The sequence below is a fragment of the Phyllobates terribilis genome, unplaced genomic scaffold (assembly GCF_046119375.1).
Source record: "Phyllobates terribilis strain yellow unplaced genomic scaffold, ASM4611937v1 Scaffold_5__5_contigs__length_657084704, whole genome shotgun sequence".
In the NCBI taxonomy this organism is placed as follows: domain Eukaryota; kingdom Metazoa; phylum Chordata; class Amphibia; order Anura; family Dendrobatidae; genus Phyllobates; species Phyllobates terribilis.
Genome location: NW_027362765.1, coordinates 17,285,227 through 17,313,127, shown reverse-complemented (window position 1 = coordinate 17,313,127; position 27,901 = coordinate 17,285,227). Strand labels below are relative to the sequence as shown.

General features: G+C 43.7%; 1 pseudogene; it reads left to right on the top strand.

Annotated features, from left to right (window-relative positions):
- LOC141270498 (uncharacterized) lies at positions 1–27,841 on the top strand (annotated as a pseudogene).
- Positions 27,842–27,901: the final 60 nt, after the last annotated feature.

The following is a 27,901-nucleotide window of genomic DNA, read 5'->3' as shown; positions in this document are numbered from 1 at the left end:
GCGTCTACTTTCCTCATGGAGTGTCAGCACTGGAATGAAGACCCCGCCCCTTCCTGTGACATCATCCCCTCACAGGAGACACTCCATTCTACACAGGACCCTATATATTATCCAGTGTGCGGCTCTGCAGGTGGAGGTATGTGGAGATCCCTATTGCTGGGGGCAGAGAGGTCTCTAGATTGGAGGCTCCTGTGACATTATTATTATTATTATTTATTATTATGGTGCCATTTTTTCCATGATGCTTTACATGTGATAGGGGTATACATAATAAGAAATAATCACATATTGTAACATGAAGCCTCACACTCAGCTCTGATTGGTCAGCTTCGCCACCATGTGACTGTGTTTACACCACAAAGCCGATGTAGATGATGGCGGCTGAGTGGGGATGATCCGTCTCGCCCCTCCCTGCAAAATCCAATACGAGAAAGGTCGAATCCTATCAAAGCTGACAAATCTGCGCTATGTGTAATGGTTAATATTACGAAAAGTCATAATAAAATGCAAATTTTATTAGTTGCAAAAATTTTTTGCACAAAGTGGCCGAGCTTTCTCCAGCTAACCCTTCATGATAGGGGTTCACTACTGGGACAACCCCTTTTTGAACAAAATGTTTTACCCCAATAAAGTAATAAAGCCTATACTCCCCTCCTGTGCTGGCGCCATTCCAGCGGTGTCAGCACTCGTGGTCCTGGGGCGCCCGTGCTGCTGTTGTGACACATGATGGCAGCGCCCAATCAGTGCTGGCGTCACTATCCCCGGCTTGGGACAAATTGAACATAAGGAGGAGGTCCAGGCTGTAGGTGATCTCTGACTTCCTCTTCATCCTCAATTTGACAGGAGGCGGGGACAGTGACGTCACCACTCTGGCGTCACGTGTCACCACAATCAGGGATAGCAAGTGTGACACTGTGGAAACGGCGCTAGCACGGGAGGCGAGTGGAGGCTTTATTATTTTATAGGGGCCAAGCGAGGGGTATGAACAGTAGTAGTGGACAATTTCTTTAAGACGGGCGTTTAAAATGCCAGACTTCATGTTCCGTGGCTGTAATCTTTTGTAACTGCTTCCCCAGAAATAATGAAACTCTACAGTAACTCCATTCTAGCTGTCTCTCTATAGAGATGACTAGATCAGAGTTCCTGCACTGAGACTCATGATTTCTGGGCACACAGTAATGTCTATAAGGATGTCCTCTGTACAGCAACTCCATTCTATGTGTATCGCTACAGAGATGACTAGATCGGAATTGCTGCACTGAGAATCATGATTTCTGGGCACACGGTAATGTCTATTAAGGACGTCCTCTGTACAGCAACTCCATTCTATCTGTATCGCTACAGAGATGACTAGATCGGAGTTCCTGCACTGAGAATCATGATTTCTGGGCACACAGTAATGTCTATAAGGATGTCCTCTGTACAGCAACTCCATTCTATGTGTATCGCTACAGAGATGACTAGATCAGACTTGCTGCACTGAGAATCATGATTTCTGGGCACACGGTAATGTCTATTAAGGACGTCCTCTGTACAGCAACTCCATTCTATCTGTATCGCTACAGAGATAACTAGATTGGAGTTCCTGCACTCAGAATCATGATTTCTGGGCACACAGTAATGTCTATAAGGTTGTCCTCTGTACAGCAACTCCATTCAAAAGGAACCTGAAGACCCATCTCTTCCGACAAGTGTACAACCTGCAGTAACCCTCGCTCCACCATACCGCTGCACAAACAGCTGTATCCTCCCCCCATCCCTTGTAGATTGTTTGTGAGCCCTCGCGGGCAGGGTCCTTGCTCTTCCTGTACCAGTCGGTGACCCCTTTTCATATGCAAAGCGCCATGGAATAAATGGCACTATAATAATTAAACTATTTTGTACTGTAGGTCTATTGATGCCACTATTCACGGTGTCTGCCCCTAATCCAATGGGATTCGGATATGTTCAACGAATTGTTCAGAGAACATCGGGAAGTTCGCTGATCTGAAACGAATCAAACCTTAAAAGGTTCACTCACCTCTACTCAGTACTCCCACCATCCCCAGAATCTCCAGATCCGTTCTCCGGCCCTCCGTCATCTTCTGTAAAAAAAAATGGTAGGTGCATGTGCCTGTCGAGATCTGCTGGCAGGTACCGGGCAACAATAGGAAATTTTCCCTATTGGTTCCTTTTGATCACTGTGATCACCCTATCACAGTGATCAAAAGCAAAAAAAAATAGTAAATCAAATCCCCCTTTTCACCCCCTTAGTTGGATAAAAATTATAAAGTAAAAAATATATATATTTTTACATTGTTTGCTGTTGTGTTTGGGTTAGGGTTGTGTTATTATTCCCGATGGCCATTTTAAAACAGCAAAGAGGGAATAAAACCCCTTAACAGACCCATTTTAATGTGTATCGGTGGTCGTTAAGGAGTTAACCACTGAAAAACACCAGTTGCTTATTCAAATTTGTGAAGAGTGTCTATTTGCCTGCTTTGATGCCGTTCTGATTCTTAGAACCCATTTGGGACAATATAGCCTGATCTGGATTTGATATGGGCCATCGCCATGTATGTAATGGTGGTGAGAGATCAGTGGCCCAAAGTAATTTAACCCCTGAAGAACAACAGTTACTTACTCAAATCTGTAAAAGTATCTATTTGCCCACTTTGATGCCCGTTCTGATATCCAGAACCCATTTGGGCCAGGCTAGAGTGACCTGAATTTGATGCAGGCTATCACTGTGTATGTAATAGTGGTGTGACATCAATGGCCCAACATCATTTAACCCCTGAAAAATGCCAATTACTTATTCAAATCATTAAAATCTACTGTCTGCCCACTTTGATTCCAATTTTGATGCCCATAACCTGTTTGGGCCAGGCTAGAGTGAACTGAATTAGATGTTGGGCACTCTCATCTATGTGTCTGCAGTGTGATGTCAGTGACCCATAGTCATTTAACCCTTTCTATAACGGCCTTCAGTGCCCACTTTGATGCCCTTTTTGTTCCAGTTTTATTGAAGAAAAAGACAATACAGACATTACAGCAGGGGATCGCAGAGGATTCATTTTGTGAGGTAAAATATTGTTTAAAAACAGGCAGTGAAATATTTTACCAGGGCTGTGGAGTCGGAGTCGTTTAGTCGGTATAAAATGGACCAACTCCATCTCCTAAAAAAAAAATATATATATATATATATATATATATATATATATATATATATATATACATACATACATACAGTACGGACCTTCTCGTTTAAAGATTTTTCTGTATTTTCATGACTATGAAAATTGTACATTTACACTGAAGGCATCAAAACTATGAATTAACACATGTGAAATTATATACTTAACAAAAAAGTGTGAAACAACTGAAAATATGTCTTATATTCTAAGTTCTTCAAAGTAGCCACCTTTTGCTTTGATGACTGCTTTGCTCACTCTTGGCATTCTCTTCATGAGCTTCAAGTGGTAGTCACAGGAAATGGTCTTCCAACAATCTTGAAGGAGTTCCCAGAGATGCTTAGCACTTGTTGGCCCTATTGCCTTCATTCTGCGGTCCAGCTCACCCCGAACCATCTCGGTTGGGTTCAGGTCTGGTGACTGTGGAGGCCAGGTCATCTGACGTAGCACCCCATCACTCTCCCTCTTGGTCAAATAGCCCTTACACAGCCTGGAGGTGTGTTTGGGGTCATTGTCCTGTTGAAAAATAAATGATGGTCCAGCTAAACGCAAACCGGATGGAATAGCATGCCGCTGCAAGATGCTGTGGTAGCCATGCTGGTTCAGTATGCCTTCAATTTTGAATAAATCCCCAACAGTGTCACCAGCAAAGTACCCCCACACCATCACCCCTCCTCCTCCATGCTTCACGGTGGGAACCAGGCATGTAGAGTCCATCCGTTCACCTTTTCTGCGTCTCACAAAGACACGGTGGTTGGAACCAAAGATCTCAAATATGGACTCATCAGACCAAAACACAGATTTCCACTGGTCTAATGTCCATTCCTTGTGTTCTTTAGCCCAAACAAGTCTCTTCTGCTTGTTGCCTGTCCTTAGCAGTGGTTTCCTAGCTGCTATTTTACCATGAAGGCCTCCCGCACAAAGTCTCCTCTTAACAGTTGTTGAAGAGATGTGTCTGCTGCTAGAACTCTGTGTGGCATTGACCGGGTCTCTAATCTGAGCTGCTGTTAACCTGCGATTTCTGAGGCTGGTGACTCGGATAAACGTATCCTCCGAAGCAGAGGTGACTCTTGGTCTTCCTTTCCTGGGGCGGTCCTCATGTGAGCCAGTTTCTTTGTAGCGCTTGATGGTTTTTGCAACTGCACTTGGGGACACTTTCAAAGTTTTCCCAGTTTTTCGGACTGACTGACCTTCATTTCTTAAAGTAATGATGGCCACTCGTTTTTCTTTACTTAGCTGCTTTTTTCTTGCCATAATAATAATTCTAACTGTCTATTCAGTAGGACTATCAGCTGTGTATCTACCAGACTTCTGCACAACACAACTGATGGTCCCAAGCCCATTTATAAGGCAAGAAATCCCACTTATTAAACCTGACAGGGCACACCTGTGAAGTGAAAACCATTTCCGGTGACTACCACTTGACGCTCATCAAGAGAATGCCAAGAGTGTGCAAAGCAGTCATCAAAGCAAAAGGTGGCTACTTTGAAGAACCTAGAATATAAGACATATTTTCAGTTGTTTCACACTTTTTTGTTAAGTATATAATTCCACATGTGTTAATTCATAGTTTTGATGCCTTCAGTGTGAATGTATAATTTTTAAAGTCATGAAAATACAGAAAAATCTTTAAATGAGAAGGTGTGTCCAAACTTTTGGTCTGCACTGTATAATAAATTGGGTACAGTAGTTCAATGCAGTTTGAGGGGAATATTTTTTCATAAGAATTTGGGAAAGTTATGAAATGTCCTATAAATGTCTGTCCTATTCCTGATCTAAGGGTCTAGACTTTTAGGTGAGATGAATCTGTGCTACAGTAAATGTATCACTTAAACATGAGCCATGTATGAGGGAGTCGGAGTCGGTGTCATGGAAATTGAGGAATCTGAGTTTTGGCTTACCGACTCCACAGCCCTGTGTTTTACCTCACAAAATGAATCCTCTGAGATCCCCTGCTATAATGTCTGTATTTTCTTTTGCTTCCTCCCCTGCCCAGGAGATGTGGTATGTTCCGTACACGGTCAGACACAGCCATGGATTAAAATGAACTTTTGTTCGTGGGAAAACCCCTTTAAGTGTATTCACATCAGGGCACCTAGCTGCACTGTATTTTGTTATTGTAATTTTTTATTTTTGTTGTTAAACCTATTAAAAACAGAAAATAAGAAATTGCCGAATAAGAAACTGGACGAACAAGAAACCAACTTCAGCATCATCTTAGTCCTCTCCTCACAGGGCTCCATGATGCAGCTCCTCAGTCCTCTCCTCACAGCGCTCCATGGTGCAGCTCCTCAGTCCTCTCCTCACATGGCTCCATGATGCAGCTCCTCAGTCCTCTCCTCACAGGGCTCCATGATGCAGCTCCTCAGTCCTCTCCTCACAGGGCTCCATGATGCAGCTCCTCAGTCCTCTCCTCACAGCGCTCCATGGTGCAGCTCCTCAGTCCTCTCCTCACAGGGCTCCATGATGCAGCTCCTCAGTCCTCTCCTCACAGGGCTCCATGGTGCAGCTCCTCAGTCCTCTCCTCACAGGGCTCCATGGTGCAGCTCCTCAGTCCTCTCCTCACAGGGCTCCATGGTGCAGCTCCTCAGTTCTCTCCTCACAGGGCTCCATGATGCAGCTCCTCAGTCCTCTCCTCACAGGGCTCCATGATGCAGCTCCTCAGTCCTCTCCTCACAGCGCTCCATGGTGCAGCTCCTCAGTCCTCTCCTCACAGCGCTCCATGGTGCAGCTCCTCAGTCCTCTCCTCACAGGGCTCCATGGTGCAGCTCCTCAGTCCTCTCCTCACAGCGCTCCATGGTGCAGCTCCTCAGTCCTCTCCTCACAGCGCTCCATGGTGCAGCTCCTCAGTCCTCTCCTCACAGCGCTCCATGGTGCTGCTCCTCAGTCCTCTCCTCAGAGCGCTCCATGGTGCAGCTCCTCAGTCCTCTCCTCACAGGGCTCCATGGTGCTGCTCCTCAGTCCTCTCCTCACAGGGCTCCATGGTGCTGCTCCTCAGTCCTCTCCTCACAGGGCTCCATGATGCAGCTCCTCAGTCCTCTCCTCACAGCGCTCCATGGTGCAGCTCCTCAGTCCTCTCCTCACAGGGCTCCATGGTGCAGCTCCTCAGTCCTCTCCTCACAGGGCTCCATGGTGCAGCTCCTCAGTCCTCTCCTCACAGCGCTCCATGGTGCAGCTCCTCAGTCCTCTCCTCACAGCGCTCCATGGTGCAGCTCCTCAGTCCTCTCCTCACAGGGCTCCATGGTGCAGCTCCTCAGTCCTCTCCTCACAGGGCTCCATGGTGCAGCACCTCAGTCCTCTCCTCACAGGGCTCCATGGTGCAGCTCCTCGGTCCTCTCCTCACAGGGCTCCATGGTACAGCCCCTCGCTCCTCTCCTCACAGGGCTCCATGGTGCAGCAGCCACAGTCCTCTCCTCACAGGGCTCCATGGTGCAGCAACCACAGTCCTCTCCTCACAGGGCTCCATGGTGCAGCAACCACAGTCCTCTCCTCACAGGACTCCATGGTGCAGCCCCACACTCCTTTCCTCATAGGGCTCCATGGTGCAGCCCCTCAGTCCTCTCCTCACCGGGCTCCATGGTGCAACTCCTCGGGCCTCTCCTCACAGGGCTCCATGGTGCAGCAGCCACAGTCCTCTCCTCAGAGGGCTCTATGGTGCAGCTCCTCAGTCCTCTCCTCACAGCTCTCCATGGTGCAGCTCCTCAGTCCTCTCCTCACAGGGCTCCATGGTGCAGCTCCTCAGTCCTCTCCTCACAGGGCTCCATGGTGCAGCTCCTCGGTCCTCTCCTCACAGGGCTCCATGGTACAGCCCCTCGCTCCTCTCCTCACAGGGCTCCATGGTGCAGCAGCCACAGTCCTCTCCTCACAGGGCTCCATGGTGCAGCAACCACAGTCCTCTCCTCACAGGGCTCCATGGTGCAGCAACCACAGTCCTCTCCTCACAGGGCTCCATGGTGCAGCCCCACACTCCTTTCCTCATAGGGCTCCATGGTGCTGCCCCTCAGTCCTCTCCTCACAGGGCTCCATGGTACAACTCCTCGGGCCTCTCCTCACAGGGCTCCATGGTGCAGCAGCCACAGTCGTCTCCTCACAGGGCTCCGTGGTGCAGCAACCACAGTCCTCTCCTCACAGGGCTCCATGGTGCTGCTTAGTGATGGGCAGTCTGTCTCTTTTTGGTGATCTGGCTCTTCTGGTTCCCTCACAAAAAAGAGATGGCTCTTTTGGATCCTAAATGAATCCATATTAATTATGTGTTCATCATAGGTGAACACATATTTAGGATGACGTAGGTGCCGCCGAAACTCCGCCAACCCAGGGCTAAAACCCCGCCCACTCTGAATTAGCCAATAAAAATTGAAGAGTGGGCCGAGTTTGGTTTGGGTGAGCGGAATTATGGCCGCCAATAGCTGCAATTTTACTCCCAGTGAGAGCCATTCAGAGAAGATAGTGGCTCTCACTGGGGTGCCGGCTCCCAACAGTGACATCAGTGAGTCGGCTCTTTCTCTCGGATCGTTCGCGACCAACACGTTACTAATGCAGCTCATCAGTCTCCTTCAATCCTCCAGCCTCAGCACAATGCTGCTTCCTGATATAGGGTCAGCACTGGAATGAAGAAGATCTTGCCCCTTCCTGTGAGATCATCCCCTCACAAGAGCCACTCCATTCTAGACGAGACCCTATATCTAGTGTGCGGCTCTGCAGGTGGAGGTATGTGGAGATTCCCCATTACTGACGCATTAATACTAGATATATATTGCACAGGGGATATCGCAGCCGATTCCCACAAGAATAATCCTAGAAACACCTAATTAGAGATGATTATTTCTCTATAGGACTTAATACATTCCTGATTCTGGAGAGTAATATAAATGCAGCAGAAAACAAAGGAATAAAGTTCAGAGAAGAAGCTTCATAGAAAGACCCTGAAGTTACAGACGTCATTTAACCCTTTGGGAGAAAGTGATTCCAGGGAGTAAATCCAGAACACTTCTCAGTAGAAGTTTACTGCGTTGTGATTGTGAATTCGCTGTGCTTGTCTCTTCTAACACCGACCATTGGAGATCAGAACTTTTATCACCATCTCCGAGAAATGTCTGGCCACGGTGGTCACCAAACTTCTGCTCTTCATTCCTTTTCTTACAGTGGCGGCAGTGGATTTCATCCTAGATTCATAGAGCCAAATAGAGGAGCGATGTTCCTTCAGTCTGATGGTAATTGATCGTGACTTTTGTCCAACATCCACTTTACCACAAGGACACTTTACCGAGTAAATCACACCAGAACTGTAGCAGGTAAAAAAAACACCAATATCTACAGGTGTCCCTTCTAATCGTTGGGCAAACTTTCACCTTTATTATTCCTTGAAAAGTTCTGGCATGACAAACACGGAAAAGTGCCCCTTTTTGGGTTTGAAAGAAAGTCTGTTTAGACACTTTAGCTTAATAGTATCAGCTCTAATAAAATGGTTAGATAGCGATTTACCCTTAAGATACATAAAGTGTGGGGTATCTTAAAAATTATATATATTTAGTGTGTTTTTATTTTGCCATCTTATAGGAATCACAATGGTTTTGTTCCTTTTTCGCTGATCTATACATACGACCCAACTATGAAAGACGGGAGCAAAGGAAACGTTTATTGCTCTCATAGTAAGGTGCCCCTTTCTTGGACCCAACTCACAATATAATGCTCCCTCAGTACCGCCATCGCCCCACATACTGTATAATGTACCGCCATCCTCCACACACATTATGATAGTACAAGATGTCCAACACAATATGTTACCACCCAAACCACTAGATTATAAATCCACACTTATTCCCATTCTTGATGCAATACAATGTCCTTTCTTGTTTCCAAACACAGTATAATGTTCCCACAGTACTGCCAACCCCCCACATACTGTATAATGTATTCACAGTACCACCACCCCCCAACACGATAAAATGTTCTAACAGTATCGCTATCTCCCCTCACACTGTGTAATGTTCCCACAGTACCGGCATCCCCCTACACACAGCATAATGTTCCTACAGTACTGCCATCTCCCCACACACTGTATAATATTCTCAAAGTAGCACCATCCCCTTCACACAGTATTGTTCTCACAGTACCGCCTTTCCCCCCCACATACTGTATAATGCTCCCACAGTACCGCCATGCCCCACATACAATATAATGATCCCACAGTACTGCTATTTCCCCCACACACAGTATAATGCTCCCACAGTACCTCCATCCCCAATTTTATTTTGTAATATTTTAACACTTTTTGGGGGTGTTTTTCATGTAATATATGGAAGCGTATTTGAAAATGAATTCTAAAAAATTTCATGCCAATTGACTGTATCATATCTAGTCTGAGATTACAGTCCTCCTTCAAAATGTGAAGCTGAAAAAGGACACCTGGCTCAGCAGGTGGTCCAGCCTCAAAAGCTTCAAGGTGGGAAAGCTCACACACCCCAGCAGCTTAGCTTGTACAAAGGCCTTCCTGACCGGATGAATCCATGCTGGGAGCCAAAGCTGTCTACTAGTTATATTTTCAATATTTCGGGAACAGGTCACACACACACCTGGGACTCTACCCGTTTTAGCACCCCAGGGTGGGGAGACACGTAGAACGGCTAGTAGAAGTGTAAAATTTCCACAATCAGTGATGGTTTTGGGAGCCATGTCATCTGCTGGTGTAGGTCCACTGTGTTTTATCAAGACCAAAGTCAGCGCAGCTGTCTACCAGGAAATTTTAGAGCACTTCATGCTTCCCTCTTCCGACAAGCTTTTTGGAGATGGAAATTTCATTCTCCAGCAGGACTTGGTACCTGTCCACACTGCCAAAAGTACCAATACCTGGTTTAAAACAACAGTATTACTGTGCTTGATTGGCCAGCAAACTCGCCTGACCTTAACTCCACAGAGAATCTATGGGGCATTGTCAAGAGGAAGATGAGAAACACCAGACCCAACAATGCAGACGAGCTGAAGGCTGCTATCAAAGCAACCGGTGCTTCCATAACACCTCAGCAGTGCCAAAGGCTGATCGCCTCTATACCACGCCACATTGATGCAAAAGGAGCCCCGACCAAGTATTGAGTGCATTTACTGAACATATGTTTCAGTAGGCCAACATTTCTGATTTTAAAAATATTTTTCAAGCTGTTGTTATAAAGTATTCTAATTTACTGAGATAATGATTTTGGTTATAGGAAGTTTCGGCCCCAGCAGTTCGCCCCCAGCAATTTGCCCCCAGCAGTTCGCCCCCAGGTACATTTCGCCCCTATCATTTCGCCCTCAGGAAGATTCGCCCCTGCACGTTTCGAACTGGGGGCAATATGTGCGGGGGTGAGATGTGCAGGGGCAAAACATCCTGGGGGCCAAATGCTGGGGACGAAATGTGCGGGGGCGAAATGTACCCGGGGGCGAACTGCTGGGGGCGAAACATCCAATTCCCAATGATTTTTGTGTTTTCATTGGCTGTCATCCATAATCATCAACATTAACAGAAATAAACACTTGAAATAGATCACTCTGTTTGTAATGACTCTATATAATCTAGGAGTTTCACTTTTTGTATTGCAGAACTGAAATGAATGAAATTTTTGAGGATATTCTAATTTTGTGAGAAGCACCTGTATGTGACCTTGGCATCAGTGGATGTGTGATCTCTCTGGTGTCATCCTTCACACCCTACTTTGCATTTTTCGAGTTTTGCTACCTCACAACCTGGAATTGAACTATTTTTTTGAGGGTTTGCATCAGTTTATGTAAAAAACATACCTGCAACTGTGAATATTTGGTTTTCTTTTCATTGTGAACCAAACAAAAAATATGAAAAAATAACTGAAAACTTCAGTGTGCACCCCTAAAGTCAGTTCTTTGTAGAGCCTCCTTTGCAGCAATTACAGCTGCAAGTCGCTTTGGATAAGTCTCTATGAGCTTTCCACATCTTGCCACTGGGATTTTTGTCCATTCCACAAGGCAAAACTACTCCAGTTCCTTCCAAGTTAGGTGGTCCCCTCTGGTGAATGGCTTATTATGGTCATATGGTCAGATACTCCAGTCTCTGCTGGACGACTTTGCGGCTTCTTCAGGATTTGGTCTCTGTGCTGCCTCTCTGATTAATGCCCTCCTTCCACAGGGCTGAGAGTTTTGGTGGGTGGCCCTCTCTTGGTTGGTTTGTTGTGGTATCATGTTCTTTCCATTTGATGAATGGATTTGATGGTGCTCCGGGGATCATCAGAGATTGGGATATTTTTTATAACCCAACTCCGATTTGTACTTCTCAACAACTTCGTCCCTGACTTGTTTGGAGAACTCTTTGGTCTTCATGGTGTTGTTTGTTTAGTGTATAATTGACATGCAGTTTTACATATAATAGTCACATGCACAGAATAGGAGGGCAGAAACAGCTAAGGAGTTTATATAGCCCAATTCAAACAATTTTTATTTAAACAAGGTTAAAAATGAATGGTAGTACAATGCAAACAGTAATACAGAGGCCACTATCCTCAGAGCAGGGACTTGCACACCTATATACACAGTGGTATCATAAACACAATGGTGAATATATAAGAAACACCATGCTGAATTTTTAAAATACATTAAGATACACTTTTCTTAAAATAAAAGATAGGCAGTTAAGTCAATAGAAATAACACTTATATGAAATGACCATTGGTTTGTGTCCCCACCACCCCAACGCACATTTCGCGCTCTTTGTCAGGAGGCATGTGTTGGGGAGGCGTGGACATGATTGGCTAATCTTGCTGATTTAATCAGAATGCTATGTGTCGAGGCGTGTAGATCAAGAGGTCAGTGGTGTGTTGGTCAGGTGACCAGAGACAAATTAATTTGAATATGGAGTCGAGGCTGTCCCGATCATATGGTACACAAGTCATTGACGTCACTAACAAGAAATATGCATTTCGGCTTACGGCCTTTAAATGCAAGCACATACACGCCGTCATGTAGACTGCGCATGCGTAGATCTTCTAAATTGGCCGCTTGCCGAGACGCCAGTGAGGTGGCAAGGGAGAATACGCAATTACTAGGTAAGCAGTTAATTCCGTGAGAGGAGATGTCCTGGCACATCAAACACATCCTACGGTGTATATGTGTCTGGGGCAAAATTTGATGTAATAAGATGGGTAAATAAAAATATATATATATAACCAGTATCAATAGGGAACAATCCCCAATTATCATATAGTGTAAAATATATAAAAAATTAGAAAATTTGCCCTATTTGTAAATATAAATAAAGGGAGTATAAGCAAATGTGAAGGTGAGTACACCAATTATTTAGTAATATATAGTATTCATGTCCTCCACAGGGACGACACCGGGTAGAACACGCAATATCTCACCGTGCCGTCACTATGTCACGGATTTCGTCAGGAATTCACAAGCACACAATCCAGACTACTCTCTACTTGGCATGGAATGTGTGTTTACGCCCCCGTACTGTCACTGTCAGCTTCACGATAGCCCGATTATTAATATTCTCTGCCACCACCAGCCAGATTTGAAGTATCATACAGACCTAGTCAGACGCCTGCGTTCTGGTAGCGTATATGGCTTCGAGGGAGGGAACGATTACAGGACAAAAAAAAACAGAACTATTACATTTTATATTTAATCCACAAGGAAGGCAGTGTTTAGGGAAAATATATACAAGGATTTTACAAAGGAGACATTACAATACATAGCAGATACACAAAATAATATGGAATAAAGAAGAAAAATACTCTATAAAGATCGCTGTGACGCTTCAATATAGCCGGAGGGGAGCTCTCCTTATGACCGTTCGGCGGAACGTGACCCCTTGCTTATGATACATATGCTCCCTGCAATGAGTATGGATAAATCTTCCGTCGGATCTTTTATGCCGGAGGGGGAAATCTGCCCATACACCCCTGTGATGACATCATGTGGGCTCGGGCTCCACCCTTCATGGTTGAATTGATCTGTTTTTTGGGATAACTTATCGCTGGTTGATTCCAGAAGCCCAAAAGTGGTACCATATTTTCTATTATGATTTTACCTTCATTTAGAGACCACACATGATATAGTTTCAGCCTGCTATTTTGCTACTTTTGCGCCACAGCTCCACGGAGGGGTTTACGGCTACGAAAAAATAAGCATGTCACTCCTTGGCTGTCCCTGCCACTAAAAATATAGGTCCCATTATTATTGGAATTATGGAACTTACAATATTCCATATTCCGTATCGGTGCCTGTATGACTATAGATTTCCTTTTGAAGCTTGGGAAGCAAGCTTCAACAGTTACACGTAAATTATTGCAAGCCTGCATTTAACCATCCCCTGCCTGTATCAGGGGAGACAGACCCTCACATTTTAATTAAGCTGGTGGCACCTATCTTGCCAGCATTTGTGTACAAGGCCTTAATTGGGGTTTTTGTGTTGAGATTTACATGGAGACAGATCTTGTACTGACAAAAGGTGGGTAAGGGAGGGGTGTAGAGGGGCTTCAGGAGAAGCAATAAAGAATATGTTTAATATTTCTCAACATTTTCCTGACAATAGTAATGTGCCTAGTGTTAAAAAATATAATATATCTAAAAAATAAATAATGAATAAATAAAGACTGTGACAAAGTCCCTGGTAGAGTGTCAGAGGGGAGATATGTTTTACTGAGGATATTAGCTTCAGTGATGTGAAACTGGAAGTCTTCTCCATGGTATGTGCTGAGAGGGCTAATCAGGCATATTTAAATGTTTAGATTTAAATATTTGTGAATGACCATTGTGAAGGGTGGGAGGTCATTCACCATATCTCCACCCCAGGGTGTGGTCTAGGGGGTTTAAATACTCGGCCACCTGAGGCATTCAGGGTTCAGTGTCTGGAGAAGCTAGCTCCAGATGGGAGCTTGTGTTTGTTTGTTCTTGAACCATGTTGAGTTGCTGAACTCTGAGCAGGCGGATCCCTGCTACTACAAAGACTGTTTGTTGTTTTGTGTTACCATTTTGCATTGGTTTCCTGTTTTTGCCCAGCAGACTGTTTATTTTCATGGACTAAATGTTGGTTTATGCCATATTATAATAAACCAACAAAAGATTTAAAGAGACAGCATACCTGTGTCTACATCCGTGTGCAGCTGAGTGAGCGATCTACCACAAGATATATATAACAATAGGTCATATAAAGTGTAATTGGATCACTAGATGCCAATTATAAATTTATGTAAGTGAAAAGTAGATTTAGAATACCGTATTTTGCAGATTATGAGACGCATACCAAATTTTGGGATGGAAAATAGGATTTTTTAAAAAATAAATAAAATGGTGCGCCTTATAATTCATTTTAACGGTAGCTTACCAGCGCGGTGGTGGTGGTGGAGTGAGGTCACAGGAGCCAGGGTCACTGCTTCAGGAGGTTGGCGGCGGCAGGCGTGAAGCGATGCTGCTGGCCCTGTCCTCTCAGAAGGGTTGGTGATTCAGGATGCCGGCTGCGGCAACTGCCTACCTTTTTTGAATAAGGGAAAAGTGCATCCCAATGTATTTTAAAAATTCAGCCTGGCGTTTCTTATTTATTTATCATTGTGTTTATGATACCACTGTGTATATAGGTGTGCAGGTCCATGGTATGAGGACATCGGCCTCTGTATTACTGTTTGCATTGTACAACTATTATTTTTTAACCTTATTCAAATAAAAAATGTTTTAAAGGGAACCTGTCACGTCCTTGCTACCCTCTACACTGCCCCCATAGCCTTGTTAGTGATGCAATGTGTATCACTAACAATCTTTTTTCAAAATTGGTGCAGCTATAATGATTCTATAACCTTTAATATACTTAGATCCTACCTGCTCGTTCAGTCATAGGGGTGTGATTGTCATATTCAGTCATGGGTGGGCGCAGCATTCACTCACTGCTGGCGCCTCCCATGTATTTTAATATTGCTCCCGGCAAGCGCTGATATTGTGGGGCGCAAGCCATTTGTACATATCCGGCCACCTACACAGTGAGGTTGTGTGATTACCAGCTTCACTGTGCACCCGCTATGTTCCCTACGCGTGCACAGTGAAGCTGTGTAGTTCGCTGCTTCACTGCGCATGCGCTATGATGCTCTGTTCTCCGCACGTGCGCAGTGAAGCTGCGATCTACACAGCCTCACTATGCACGTGCGGGTACATAGCACATGCGCAGTGAAGCTGGTAATCACATAGCTCACTGCACACGCGCGGGGAATAGAGCAGCGTAGCGCATGCGCAGTGAAGCTGCGAACTACACAGCTTCACTGCGCACTCGCGGGGAGCATAGTGCGTGCTCAGTGAAGCTGATAATCACACAGCCTCACTGCGCAGGCGCCCCACAATATCAGCGCTTGCCGGAAGCAGTATTCAAATACATGGGAGGCGCCAGCAGTGAGTGAATGCTGCTCCCGCCCATGAATGAATATGAGAATCACACCCCTATGACTGAACGAGCAGGTAGGACAAAGTTTATTAAAGGTTATAAAATTATTATAGCTGCACCAATTTTAATGAAAATCTTGTTAGTGATGCACATTGCATCACTAATATCGCTATAGGAACAGTGTAGAGGGTATCTAGGACGTGACAGGTTCCCTTTAATTGGGCTATATATACTCTTTTAGTGATTTTGCCCTCCTATTATGCGCAAGTTAATCGAGTTTGGCCCTGCCTTCATAAATATATTAATGGATACCCTGTCTTAATTCTTATGTAATAGTGATATGCGCCTTTATGTAATGTGTTATGGTAATGTACAACATATAAATCATGAAAAGTGTTAATGTACCAAATGAGTAGTGTATAATAAGTATAAGAGGTAAATATAGGACTAGCTTTAAGATAGCATAAGTATGGTTTATATAGTAAGTAGTTTAGCAACAGCATAGCACATAGGATAAGGACAATATGTTTAGCCTGTAGGATAGGAAATGGTTAATGATAGAACTAGCTCAGTGGGTGGGAACTAGTATTAATAAAAAAGGGCACTTCCCACTAGTGTGTGGTTAGAGAAATGCAGTATCAAAGTCAAGTTCAGGTGCAGTGGGCTGCTTGGAGCAGTATGGGCCAATCATTCAAGGCAGTGAGAGGCCAAACTGAGATCCCTGATGGACATTCCTGTAACGTCTGGAGCCTAGGGCTCGGGCAAGGTATCAAGGAACAGGCCTAGTCTTCTGACATCTCGAGGTCGGTCGCCGTGGAATTACATGGGGACAGGTGGCTGGCCCTTGGTGCACAGCTGAAGTGGACAGGAAATCCATGAGGCTGATTGAATCATAGAATGTTAGAGTTGGAAGGGACCTCCAGGGTCATCGTGTCCAACCTACTGCACAATTCAGGATTCACTAAACCATCTCAGACGTCTGTCCAGCCTCTGTTTGAAGACTTCCATTGAAGGATAACTTATCACCTCTCATGGCAGCCTGTTCCACTCATTGATCACCCTCACTGTCAAAAAGTTTTTTCTAATATCTAATCTGTATCTTCTCCCTTTCAGTTTCATACCTTTGCTTCTCGTGTTCCATGTGCAAATTAGAATAAGGATGATTCCTCTATACTGTGACATGACATCCCTTCAGATATTTGTAGATCGCTATTAAGTCTCCTCTTAGCCTTCTTTTTTACAAGCTAAACATTCCTAGCTCCTTTAACCATTCCTTGTAGGGCATAGTTTGCTGTCCACTCACTGTCCTGGTAACTCTTCTCTGAACTTGCTCCAGTTTTTCAATATCTTTTTTAAAATTTGGTGCCCAGAACTGGACACAGTATTCCAGATAAGGTCTGAACAAGGAGTAGTGGATGGGGATAATTACTTCATATGATCTAGAATCTATGCTTCTCTTAATACATCCCATAACTGTATTTGCCTTTTTTGCTGCTGCATCACTTTGTTAACTCGTGCAGTATGTGATCTATTAATATACCCAAGTCTTTTTCACACATACTGTTGCTTAGTTCTATTCCTCCCATTCTATAGATTTAATTTTCGTTTTTCTTACCCAGATGTAGAATCTTGCATTTCTCCCAGCTAATTACCAATCCATTAGTCGCTGCCCATTGTTCAAGATTATCTAGATACTTCTCAATCCTTTCTCTGTCTTTTCTAGTGTTAGCTATCACTCCTAGCTTTGCATCGTCTGAAAATTTGATTCGTTTCGCGGTAATCCAAGACGAACGAGTATCAGGGTTGAAAAGGTGTCGTACTTAGAAAAAAGGAAATGTGAAATGCTGTGCCCTATTCCACATGTCACCACCTGATGAACTTGAACTGACAAGTAAAGTTTTCTTGTTGTAAAGAGCTTGATGTCCCCTGAATTGTGTGCGACAGCTCGTGAGGATGGAAGCCTGAAGGCAGCGGAGGTCTGCGGCCTACTGGTGAGTGTGATACACGCCACACCTGACAGCACACTGGGACACAGTTTGTCTGTACAGTGTCAGAGCGCAACTGGACAGAAACTGTCATGACTACCGCTCGCGCACTTTACAAGGGGTGCCTCTTGCTTAATGGTGTTGCAGCTTCTGTGGCCTTTCAGGAAAGGTGTGTATATGCTGACAGACCATGTGACACTTGGATTGCACACAGGTGGATTTCCTTTCACTAAGCATGCAACTTATGCAGGTAATTGCTTTCACCAGATATTTTTAGGGGCTTCATCACTAAAGGGGTAAATACATATGCACGTGCATATTTAGTTCTTTGATCCCATAAATTTAATTTATGCCTATATTTTATATTTAGATTATTTAGTGCTGATGCATCACACACAAATCAGATAACAAACCTATTCAAACAGGTTGTAATGTAACAAAATAGGTAAAATGCCAAAGGAGTGAATACTTTCGCAAGCCACTGTACAGAGTCGTAGTAGGAAATAAAGATGTCTTCCTTCAATGGAAATCTTCAAACAGAGGCTGGATATACATCGGTCTGAGATAGTTTAGTGAATCCTGCATTGAGCAGGGGGATGGACACGATGACCCTAGAGGTCCATTCTAACATTCTATGATTCATCATGAAGTAGTTATTTCTCATTTCACGTGTAATGAATATCTCCTGCAGTATTGCTAATGAAGATTCCAATGTCGGTGATTGAGACGATATTAGCGTTATGGAAGATGAGTCTATGAGAAACGTATTCAGCTGCAGACTCCGAGGAAGAAACTGCTTGTTGTCTGAGGCCTAAAATATAAAGGTTTTATTAGTAGATGTCAGGGAAAAAAATACCAGAATGTTGTAAAATAATATAAATACCATTGTTGCTTGGGTCCCTCGCCAGTCTCTGTATTTCCAAGTAACTTATTATTCCTACAGCTAATCAGTTGCCGAAGCAGTGGCCAGCGCTTAGCCAGTGATTGGGAGCATAGAGGAGATGTCTTGCTCAGCAATTCAACATATGGTTCAGTCCATACAAGACTAGAGAATACAACATCTTCACGTTCTGTCTCCTGATATGTTTCCCCTTATTGTCTCTAGTAATTGTATTATTACACAGAATTCTTTATGATGATCCATTGACTCATCTTCTTCTTATTCAGGTCCCTACAATATTGGATCCTCACAGTGGACATCTGCTATACTAAGAGAATTTTTCTCATCAAGGATGGATATGGACGGAGACAAGATGGCAGAGAGGATATTACACCTCACCCTAGAGATCCTCTTCCGGCTTACTGGAGAGGTGAGAGATTCTGATGACGTCACATTACATCATTCTTATCTATGGTAATAAAACTGTTGGACATGTCTGTAGTGAGAATTGTCTGTAGTGAGAATTATTAATGTGTCTCTCTATAACCAGGATTACACCGTAGTGAAGAAGACCTCTAGTGAGCACTGTCAGGACCCTGTGTTGGAGGGATTGGGGAGAACTCTGAACCCAATCAAAAGGTCTCAACCTCACCCCATGATACATGACCAGAAGATCCTAGAACTCACCTACACGATGATTGAGATGCTAACTGGAGAGGTGACACTGCTGGGGATGCTGGGACAATATATAGTAACACTATGAAGGGATCGGAATGACTGTGTCATTGTATGTGATGTGTCAGGTTCCTATAAGATGTCAGGATGTCTCTGTCTATTTCTCCATGGAGGAGTGGGAGTATTTAGAAGGACACAAAGATCAGTACAAGGAAGTCATGATGGAGGTTCCCCAGCCCCTCACATCACCAGGTAATAGACAGAATTTAATACACACAGCCTACAATTACCAGTATTTAAAGAATTAATTCAGTCCTTGAATGTGTTTTATCCAGTTCAATTCAGTAAGAGGACAACACCAGAGAGATGTCCCCATCCTCTTCTTCCACAGGACTGTAAGCAAGAAGATCCCAATGTTCCTCAGGATCATCAGTTAGATGTAGAGAAGGTATCATGAGATCTTCCCTATGATGTGTAGATGGCTGTGAAGGTCTTGTGTTCAGTCTTGTTTTATCCACCAGGATTATATGTTTTATACTTGTGTAATGAAAATGGTGGAGATGGCAGGATTAGAGCTGATCATAGATGTGACTTCTCCATCTGTCTGTGACTTTTACAATATGTGTTTCAGGGTGAAGATCTGACCCATATTAATACTACAGAGATATATGTGAGGGGTGATGAGCGATGTAAAGAGGAGAGTCCTACCTTTGACTACCCAGGTGAGTAGTGACCAATAAATGCAGAGAAGTCACAGATTCTTCTTAGTCACCAGCTGTGGCTGCTTTATTGGTGGTGTAGTCCATATCACAATCATGTGATCACCATTTTGCCACTCGAGCATAACATTCTCCATCCTAAAAAGTTTCAATTACTTTGTGAAATTGTGAAAGCCGTTTACTATAGAACAGTGGTTCTCAACTCCAGTCCTCAAGACCCACCAACAGATCAGGTTTTCAGGATTATCTTAGTTTTGCACAGGTGATGGAATTATTAACTGTGCAATACTAAGGAAATCCTGAAAACATGATCTGTTGGTGGGTCTTGAGGACTGGAGTTGAGAACCACTGCTATAGAACTTACAACCTGGAGGATCCACCTAACCCCTGGGATTAGAAGAATCTGACCGTTACCTGCCCAGGTCTGTAAACTAGAAAGCCAATGACAGTGTATGTAGAATGTGCTGACAAGTTAGAAAATCACTTTATGAAAAATATTATGATGGCCTGTAAGAGGAAGCAGAGGGTAATGATGCTGTTGGCTTCCTAGATCCCTGATATCTTATTGGATGAATCTACCTTCTCTCTTATGTACTGCTGAATGTCCTCATATGGTCCCTACAAAACCAGGTCAAGTCTTTCTGGCCAAACTTCACTTTTATGATCTACAACATTAAATGTCCAGTGACGGCCAAGTGTGAATTTCTGTACAATAATAACATAATAACAGAGTTTCCCCTTATCCTGACTTTTTTCATTTTCTTTTAAAACCGACTAACTTCAAACAGGATTGTGATAAACTACATAAAAACATTACACATTTGCCATGATATATCTCTAAGCTGTGCTTGGTTGAGGGCTGTAATGTACCATATTTTTTGGACTATAAGACGCACCGGACAATAAGACGCACCTAGGTTTTAGAGGAGGAAAATAGAAAAACAAATTAAGCCAAAAATATGGTCACGATGCACTGTTAAGGGGGAGGGGGTCTGCTGCTGACAATGGTATAGGGGTAATGTCCCCCAATTCTGTTAATATCGCCCATCCTGCTATATATGCCCCCTTTCCTATTATATCTGGCCCCCATACCTATCCTATTATGCATGGCACCCCTCCATCCCTATCCTGGTATGCATGGCACCCCTCATCCTTATCCTGGTATGCATGGCACCCTTCATCCTTATCCTGGTATGCATGGCACAGCAATCCCCATCCTGGTATGTATGGCACCCCTGATCCTTATCCTGGTATGTATGGCCCCCTCATCCTTATCTTGGTATGCATGGCACCCCTCATCCCTATACTGGTATGCATGGCACCCCTGATCCTCATCCTGGTATGCATGGCACAGCAATCCCCATCCTGGTATGCATGGCACCCCTGATCCTTATCCTGGTATGTATGGCCCCCTCATCCTTATCTTGGTATGCATGGCACCCCTCATCCCTATACTGGTATGCATGGCACCCCTGATCCTCATCCTGGTATGTATGGCACCCCTCATCCTTATTCTGGTATGCACGGCCTCCTCATCCTTATCCTGGTATGCATGGCACCCCTCATCCTTATCTTGGTATGCATGGCACCCCTCATCCTTATCCTGGTATGCATGGCACCCCTGATCCTTATCCTGGTATGCATGGCACCCCTGATCCTTATCCTGGTATGCATGGCACCCTTGATCTTTATCTTGGTATGCATGACCCCCTCAATCTTTATCTTGGTATGCATGACCCCCTCATCCTTATCTTGGTATGCATGGTACCCCTGATGCTTATCCTGGTATGCATGGCCCCCTCATCCTTATCCTGGTATGCATGGCACCCCTCATCCTTATCTTGGTATGCATGGCCCCCTCATCCCCATCACACTGCACAAACAAATAAACACTCCTACCCACCTTCCTTATCTCTCCTCTCAGCTGCTGGAAAAGTCACTGCTCCCCACGCCGGGACTGTGTGCGTGGGGAGAAGTGACTTCCTGCTCCTTAATAGCCGGCACACAGCATAGCCGCAGCATGGCTCCTGCTGCTGCCGGGCGATCGCGTGTGCCCGCTATTAAAGAGCATGAATATTCACCCCTTTCAACTCCCACGGGCGTGGAGAGGGGCTGAATATTCATGCCCTTTAATAGCGGGCACACGCGATTGCCCGGCCTCAGCGGGAGCTGTGCTGCAGCTACGCTGTGTGCCGGCTATTAATGAGAATGAATATTCAGTGCTCCCCACGCCCATGGAATATTCATTTTCTTTAGCAGCGGAGACAGTGTAGGCTGCCCCGCCCCCCCACACACACGCAATATATACTGTATATGTACACCCCCCCCCCCCACAACATTTGGACTATAAGATGCACCCCCCATTTTCCTCCAAAATTTTAGTCCTAAAAATATGGTACATTTATTTACAACTTCATCCTCTAAACAATGTACATGGATCTGGGATTAAACACAGGCTCCTAGGCTTGGGCCCGGTGTTACCTGCTGTTCTGTGGAGTGAGATGGGAAGAAGAATAGTCAGGTAGCCGGGTCAGAACCAGGAGGGCAGAAAAAAATACAAAATCAGAAGAGTAGTCCGTAAACGGGCCGAGGTCACAACAGGAAACAAATACACAAGCCGAGAGCTGAGCACAGAGGACTGAACCAGAGGAGAACAAGGCTGTATCTGGCAGCTTCCGGCAATATGCTTCCCGCTTTGACAGCTATAAGTTGAAAAAGAAACAGCACTCATGCTGCAAGACTGACTCCAGACCACACGACCCCAGAGGCACAAAACCACAGAAACAATGGCCACCACACAACACCAGGTAAATAGATGTAAAAACAACCCACCTTCCACAACCTCTGACTGTGAACTGAGAGCAAAAATTGGCGCAACCCCTCTTGCAGTCTTCTGCTGTTGCACATGTCTTTTTCTACAGTTATAACTTCATACTATAGTAGAATGTGGTGATTTCCAATTGGCTGAAGCAGCAAGCAGATTACGTCAGATGCACACACACCCATACTGCCTGACTGGATGGTACTACTGGTCCCAGCAGCCCTAATCTTAGTGGGTGAACAGAGCCTGCGCCGCCCGGATCTTCTGGTTCTGACATCTCCTCCATCACCAGCGCCGCTTGCAGAATGAATAAGGTGACACCTGGTGACAGAAGCAGACGACGCAGGAGCAGGTCTCAGAGGAGATGGGACACACCATTTACAGAAGACCTAATATGACAAATGGCAGAAACCCAGAGCAGTAGAAATCCCCATAAAGTGGCTCCATTTTGGAATAATAACCCACAGTGAATTAATCTATAAGAGTAGGGACTATTTAGACTTCACATCCACTTTCCTGAAATTAGCACACAGTGGATGTTGGAGAGTGAAAATTACACATTTGCCGTTTTATTACCCAACACATAGTGCCCAGATTGTGCTCCAGGAGACACATACAGTAAATTAAGTGGGTTCTTCTCACTATAACGGTTAACATTAGACATCATTTCAAAAAACATCACAGTGAAAGATAATACCTTACCAACACCAGGTCAGATTGCCAATGCTCTGCAGGATGCAGCAAGCCTCCATGATAAAGGCGGGGGCAGCACATGTGCAAAATACTGATGCAAACAGCCACTCACTAACCTACCAATTGATGGAGGGGGTGGCTGTGTAGTATTATAATGCAACACCAATAGAGTTTGCTTAGGGCACCAGTCACACAGTTGTGTGATGCACAGTGTCTGGCTTGCAGCCTATTGATGACGCCCATACTATTAGATCAGGCGGGTTGCCCAGCACTATAATACGTGCACTCACACAGGACAGACGCCCCAATTCACCCAGCCAACACTAAAGAGACCTGCGTCTATCCTGCATAAAAATGTGCAAAAAAAATGAAAAATGGTGTATAAGATAAATACACCACATTTCTTCTTACTATAGTAATGTCAAATACGTGGATGATAAATGTGGTTTGGGCGCACTGCAAGGCTCAGAACGAGGGGGAGATCTGACTTTGGGGAGCGGATATTGCTGGATTGGTTTATGGAAGCCATGTTGCTTTTCAGGAGTCTCTGAGTCACTAATATGTGTAAACCTCTGTTTTTCCACTGACAGATAATGGACCTGAGTGGGGACTTGTTATTTGTGGGATGAGTAGAAGTTTTTATTGGTATTATTTTTACCTACATAACATTGTTTGGTGGCTTTTTATTCCATATTTTGGAGGCAGAATGAACAAACAGTTGAACACCACACTCCACTGGTTCATCCTATGAGGTTTTCTATTAGACTTTAGACTGTGAACTGTCATTGTCTTGGTGAATAATTCAATATTTTTACATAACTTCTATTTCTACAGACATTTTAAGTACAAATATTCAAAAATGTAAATTTTAACCCCTTTACAGCCTGTGCCGTATTTGTACGCACAGGCTGTAATCCCCCGGTTCAGTGAGGGCTCCGGCGCTGAGACGGCACTGAACCGGGCACATGTCAGCTGATTATTACAGCTGACATGTGCTCGCAACAGCCGCATGTGGAATCGCGATCCACCCGCGGCTGTTAACATGTTAAATGCCGCTGTCAATCACTGACAGCGCCATTTAACAGCGCCGCGCCGGAAGCGCGTAACTTACCCCGCCCATCGGCGACCCCGTCACGTGATCGCGGGTCACCGATGGGTGGTCATGACAACCCTGGGTCTGCAGCAGACACCAGTGGTTGTCATGAGCAGGTCGCTATGAGCGCCACCTAGTGGTCGGCACTCATAGCACAGGACCATTTCTGCTACATACAGGTAATCTGCTGATCATCTGTATGTAGCAGAGGCGATCAGACAAGTGCTGCTTCTAGTCTCCTATGGAGACTATAGAAGCAAGCAAAAAGTGAAAAAAAAAAGTTTTTAAAAATATAAAAAAAAATTAAAAAATACAAAAGTTTAAATCACCCCCCTTTTGCCCCATTCAAAATAAAATAATTTTAAAAAAAAAAACTACATAAACATATTTGGTACCGCCGCGTTCAGAATTGCCCAATCTATCAGCATAAAAAAAAAAAAGTCCAATCGGTAAACGGCGTAATGAGAAAAAAATTCCAAATGCCAGAATACGTTTTTTGGTCGCCGCAAAATTGCAATAAAATGCAATAACGGGCAATCAAAACATTGGATCTACCCCAAAATGTTATCAATAAAAACTTCAGCTCAGTGCGCAAAAAATAAGCCCTCACCCGGCCCCAGATCCCGAAAAATGGAGACGCTACAGGTCTTAGAAAATGGCGCTATTTTTTTTTTTTAAACAAACTTTGGAAGTTTTTTTCACCACTTAAATAAAAAAGAACCTATACATGTTTGGGGTCTACAAACTCGTAATGACCTGGAGAATAATAATGGCAGGTCAGTTTTAGCATTCAGTGAAAGTGGTAAAAAAATAAAATAAATAACAACTGTGGTATTGCACTTTTTTTGAAATTTCACCGCACTTGGAATTTTTTTCCCGTACACGATAATGGTAAAACTAGTAATGGCGTTGAAAAGTACAACTCGTCCTGCAAAAAATTAGCCCTCACATGGCCATATTGACCAAAAAATAAAAACGTTATGGCTCTGGGAACAAGGGGAGCAAAAAACGAAAATGCAAAAACGCAAAATCCCAGGGTTGCGAAGGGGTTAAGGATATTTTTTAAAAAAAATATATATATAAATTTTTTTTTTTTTGGCAGATAACTGTACCAGATCAGACGGACAGCTGACATCGTCAATTTTTAAATTGGATGATCTTGAGATCCCACATGATACAATTCAAGTAAATTCCATTACTCCAGATATACCATCATCCCTTCACAGCAAAGATCTGTCTTCTGATCCTTTGAAAGAGGTCCTGTCTTCTGATTCATTACCGACTACTAAGGATCAAAGTCACAAAATAAGCATTAAGAAACGAACTGCTCCTAAAGCAAATAAACCATTTTCACGTTCTGAATATGGCAATAGTTTTCCCTTAGAAAAGTCTTTTCTTAAACATCAAAAAATTCATACAGCAGAGAATATATTTTCTTGTTCTAAGTGTGGGACATCTTTTAACCAGAAATCAGATCTTGTTAGTCACCAGAGAACTCACACAGGGGACAAGCCATTTTCATGTTCAGAATGTGGGAAATGTTTTTTATGGAAATCATTTCTTGTTAGCCACCAGAGACGTCACACAGGGGAAAAGCCTTTTTCATGTTCAGAATGTGGGAAATATTTTGTAGATAAATCAACTTTAGTTAGACATCAGAGAACTCACACTGGGGAGAAGCCTTTTTCATGTTCAGAATGTGGGAAATGTTTTGTAGTGAAATCAAACCTTGTGAAACACCAGAGACTTCACACAGGGGAGAAGCCGTATTCATGTTCAGAATGTGGAAAATGTTTTATACGGAAATCAGTTCTTATTGCACATCAGAGAACTCACACAGGGGAGAAACTATATTCTTGTTTAGAATGTGGGAGATGTTTTTACTGGAAATCGCATCTTGTTACACACCAGATCACTCACACAGGGGAGAAACCTTTTTTCTGTTCAGAATGTGGGAAATATTTTACAAGGAAATCAAGTTTTGTTAAGCACCAGATAACACACACAGGGGAGAAGCCTTTTTCTTGTTCAGAATGTGGGAAATGTTTTAACCGGAAAGCGCATCTTGATGGCCACCAGAGATCCCACACTGGGGAGAAGCCTTTTTCATGTTCAGAATGTGGGAAATGTTTTAACCGGAAAGCACATCTTGATAGCCACCAGAGATCCCACACTGGGGAGAAGCCTTTTTCATGTTCAGAATGTGGGAAATCTTTTGGAAATAAATCATCTCTTCTTATTCACCAGATAAGTCACACAGGTAAAAAGCCTTTTTTCTGTTCAGAATGTGGGAAATATTTTACAAAGAGGTCAAATTTTGTTAAGCACCAGAGAACCCACACCGGGGAGAAGCCTTTTTCATGTTCAGAATGTGGGAAATGTTTTAACCGGAAAGCGCATCTTGATAGCCACCAGAGAACCCACACTGGGGAGAAGCCTTTTTCATGTTCAGAATGTGGGAAATCTTTTGGAAATAAATCATCTCTTCTTAATCACCAGAGAACTCACTCAGGGGAGAAGCCTTTTTCATGTTCAGAATGTGGAAAATATTTTAACCATAAAAGGATTCTTGTTATACACCAAAGAACTCACACAGGGGAGAAGCCATATTCATGTCCAGAATGTGGGAAATGTTTTAACCATAAATCAGATTATGTTAAGCACCAGAGAATTCACACAGGGGAGAAACCTTTTTCATGTTCAGAATGTGGGAAATGTTTTAACCGGAAAACGCATCTTGATGGCCACCAGAGAACCCACACAGGGGAGAAACCTTTTTCATGTTCAGAATGTGGGAAATGTTTTGGACATAAATCATCTCTTCTTAGTCACCAAAGTACTCACACAGGGGAAAAGCCTTTTTTCTGTTCAGAATGTGGAAAATATTTTACAAATAGATCAATTTTTGTTAAGCACCAGAGAACTCACTCAGGGAAGAAGCTTTTTTCCTGTTCAGAATGTGGAAAATATTTTAACTATAAATGTATTCTTGTTATACACCAAAGAACTCACACAGGGGAGAAGCCATATTCATGTTCAGAATGTGGGAAATGTTTTAACGATAAATCAGATTTTGTTAAGCACCAGAAAACTCACACAGGAGAGAAGCCTTTTTTATGTTCTGAATGTGGAAAATGTTTTAGCCGGAAAGGGCATCTTGATAGACACCAGATAACCCACACAAGGAGTAGCCTTTTTCCTGTTCAGAATGTGGAAAACATTTTGTAAAGAAGTAATCTTTTCTTAGTCACAAAACAATTCACACAGGGGTGAAGTCTATGTTCTTAATGTGAGAAATGTTTTACATGGAAATCAACTCTTAATAAACCTCAGAGAAGTCACATAGGGGAGAAGCCTTTTTCATGTTCAAAATGTTGGAAATGCTTTAATTGAAAATTGTATCTTTTTAAAGGGGGTGTCCAATACTAGGACAACCCTTTGTCATTACTCTTGTTTGACTTTGTTAAAATAAAAACACTCATACTC